Genomic DNA, 4,161 nt, shown 5'->3' with positions numbered 1-4,161 from the left:
CGCACAGGTAACAAAATTTCTAAAATCTGTTCTCTCGCACAACCTATGCCAGCGCCCCCAACAGATTGACCTTCCCGACGTGTGCGTCTGCACAGGTTGAAGTTTTTTCTTAGATATCTGCGCGCACAAGCAGTGCTAGCGCTATGAACAGAACGCACTTCCCTACCTGTGTGTGCGTCTGCGGAGGTTAAAATTTTTTGCAGGGTGTGCGTCCGCACAAGGGTGTGCAGCCGCGCATATCAGAAATCATGAAATTCTGCAACTTTGTAGAATTTCAGATTTTTTAACACCAACTTTGAATGATCATAACTCCCTCTAAAAAATTCCAATTTTTACACACTTTATATCATTTTAAAGGGTTTTCAAAGATCTTTAACCCTAAGCTAATTTCAAACAATTTCAATAACCGAGACAGAAGTTATGATCGAACAAAGTTCATCAAAATCCCAAATTTACCAAATTTCACCATTTTCATAAATTCTTACCATACACATTCCAAATCATACCAAACCATTCACACACTCCATCTTGCATCAAAATTAACTGGTGAGCCATATTACACCAATATTACCACATTTTCCTTCTCAATACATTACTCTCAATTCCAACATCAACTATATAACACTTATGATCAAAATCACCATCAAACCCACCATTTCATAAATCACAACACTATAATTATCATAAGGAACCAAATTCCAATCCATACAATCATTCAACATCATCTCATCATTATAATTTATCACAAATCAACCCAACATTCATCAATTTATCAACATTTAACACACCAACTATCATTTTAGTTCAACCTATCTTATTGGTCACTAGCCTGTGTCCATGAGTATTATATACTACATAGAGAAAACTGAAACCATACCTTGGCCAATTCCCTTTATGCACCCAAATTCCAACTTAGCACAAAGAAGCTTCTAACCACAATCCAAGCTTTCAATTCCACTCCAATAAGCACAATTAAGTTCCAAGAGCTCCCAAAGCCACAATAATCAAACTATATACATATAAATCACCTCCAATCAACCTAGGTTTCCAATTAAACATAAATTCACAAGGGTTTAGTGGCTTTTACCTTCTCCAATAGATTTACTAACAAAAATCCAAGGCTAAGCAAGGATTAGAGCTTTCCTTAATAATCCAAAATCACAAAACTCATTTAATCAAAAACCCTATAAACCCGAAATTTTGAGGAGAGAAACTGAGAGGGATTCGAGCTTTCCTTACCAGTTTCTTATTTGGGTTTTGTAGAGCTCTTCACAAGGAACGCGTAGCCATAAACGGTGCGGCGATCGGAGCTCTCTAGCTCAAGAGATGAGCTTTGGAAGATTGAGATGAATAGTACTCAATCTCTTCTCCTCTCCTCCTTTCAATTTCTGCTGTGTTGTTGTGTTTAGTGGCTGCTGGGTTCACTTATGAACCTTTATATATGTTGGGCAGGGACGGACCCAGTAGTAAAGAAGAGGGGGCACTTGCCCCCACAGTGTTTTATTTTTTTTTTTTTAAATATAGTTATATATAATATGCCCCCACTTCAAATTTTAAATGACCCCACTATAAATAAATTAAACTCAATTAGCTAAAGTTTCAAATTCACTTTTTTTATTTCTCTATCATTTTAATTATTATTTAACCTAATCAAATTTAATTCTTGTGTCGTCACTCCTTTATTCCCTTAAACCCTCTTTTTATTTTTATATTTTTAACTTTTTTTTCTATTCCTTATCTAGTGGTCATCTTCTCTTCATCAAAAAATAAATTTTAAATTTTTTATGTTTTTTATATAGTTCTCCATGACCCTATGTATCTTTCAATTTAATTGTTTCTCTTTTTGATATTTTCAATTGCAAATTTTAATTCAAACAAGTGTAGTTTAGGTATTAATCTAATATTTTATTTTCTTCGTGACTTTATATATTTTATTTTATTTTCGATTTATTCATTTTTATTGCTTATTTTTTATCTTTTGTTCTATTATATGTACCTATATTGCGTATAAAATTTTAAAATAAATTGATTAATTTACTAATTTAGAATAAATTTTTTATTTTTAGAAATAGTAATAGAAAAATATTTTAATTACAATACATAATTAAACAAATGTATAAAATCTTTCATCTAACATTATATCAAAATTAAATTAAAAAATATAACAAATTTAATTATTTTAAAAAGAAAGAAAGAAAAAATTGTGAATTATGTTTCTGTTATTTTATATAAACATACTTTTCGTATACAGATTTAATTTTTTTAGTATTTATATATAATTCTAGTTTCAAATTATAAATATTAGTGTATCATTAAGCGCTAATATACTAATTAATTTAGTCTTTTATTATTAAATGTGTATAAAAAATTAGTTAGGATAATAACGTATTTATAATTTAATTAAAATATTTTAAGTTCAAGTTTTAGAAATAAAAAATATTTTTTTATAAATTATATATAGTGAATAGTATTTTAAGAATGAAAGTGTTCACTAACTCTTTAATTTTTATATCTCTATATAATTAATAATATTTAACAAAATTTATTTTAGTATATATATTTTTTTGCCCCCACTCTTAAAATTTTCTGGGTCCGTCACTAATGTTGGGCTTGGGCCCAACTTGGGCCCGGTCCAACCCGTTAGCGTTTTTAGCCCGTTTGGCCTAACTTCGGGCCAAATCTTTAAGATTAACGCCCGGTTTACTATTTCTAACATTTTTCTAAGGTTTTTGCCGGTTTTCACTTTTTCTCATGCGGTACCGGGCAGTCTTGAACCAGTTCAACCGGTTCAACTGCCGGTTTGCAGTTTTTCACGGTTTTTCGCAGAAAGCACATTTTCTGACTCAGAAAGACCTACTGAGTCCGAAAATCACCTTTAAATCCTCGAATTCTCCCTGTAACTTTTTGAAGCCTAATTTGGGCAATATTAATTACTTAATTAACCGGTTGATTAGTTGCGCTTCTTACATTCTCCCCACCAAATAAGAAATTTTGCCCTCAAAATTTGAATTACCTGAGAAAAGCTCGGGATAATCCTTTCGGATTTTAGACTCCAATTCCCAAGTGTGCTCTTCAACTCCCGCTCGCTCCCAAGCAACCTTAACCAACGAGACTTCCTTTCCTCGCAGCTTCTTCACACTAGTGTCATCGATTTTCACTGGCGTTACTTGGAAAGTTAAGTTCTCCTTCAACTCAACCGACTCAGGCTCCAACACGTGAGCCGCATCCGACGTGTACTTATGAAGTTGTGACACGTGGAATACGTCATGCAAGTTAGACAGATGAGGTGGCAAAGTGACTTGATACGCCACCGGCCTGAATCTCTTTAGAATCTCAAATGGTCCTATGTATCTTAGGTTCAACTTCTTGGTCTTGATTGCTCTTCCAATCCCAGTTGTCAGTGTAACCCTAAGGAATATGTGTTCTCCTACTTTAAACTCTAACGGTTTCCTCCTCTGATCCGTATAACTCTTTTGTGGACTCTGAGCAGTTAGAACTCGTGCACGAATCTTCTTAATATTCTCAGTAGTCTCTGCTATTACTTCAGGACCCAAAACACTTGCTTCACCAGATTCATACCAACAAAGTGGAGACTGGCACTTTCGTCCATACAAGGCTTCATACGGAGCCATCCCAATGCTCACATGAAAGCTGTTGTTGTACGCAAACTCTACTAATAGCATGTATCGGTCCCAACTTCCGGGTTGATCTAAAACGCATGCTGTCAACATATCCTCCAAGGTTTGAATAGTCCTTTCCGACTGTCCATCAATTTGCGGATGGTATGCGGTACTGAGGCATAGCTTCGTACCAAAAGCTCTTTGAAAAGTTCCTCAAAACCTTGAAGTGAATCGGGGATCACGGTCTGACACTATGCTCGATGGCACACCATGCAACCTTACTATCTCCTTGATGTACAATCTTGCCAACTCCTCCATAGAACAATTTACTCGGATAGGCAGAAAATGAGCAGATTTGGTTAAGCGATCCACGATCACCCAAATCACATAATATCCCGACCTAGTCCTCGGTAAACCGGTCACAAAATCCATAGCAACTCCTTCCCACTTCCACTGAGGAATCTCAAGTGGTTGTAGCATTCCTGACGGCTTTTGATGCTCTATCTTCACTTTCTGTCAAGTTAAACACTTGGATACCACG

The sequence above is a fragment of the Arachis hypogaea genome, chromosome 17 (assembly GCF_003086295.3).
Source record: "Arachis hypogaea cultivar Tifrunner chromosome 17, arahy.Tifrunner.gnm2.J5K5, whole genome shotgun sequence".
NCBI classification, from domain to species: domain Eukaryota; kingdom Viridiplantae; phylum Streptophyta; class Magnoliopsida; order Fabales; family Fabaceae; genus Arachis; species Arachis hypogaea.
The sequence above is the reverse complement of the archived record's forward strand: the minus strand, read 5'-3'. Positions refer to the sequence as shown.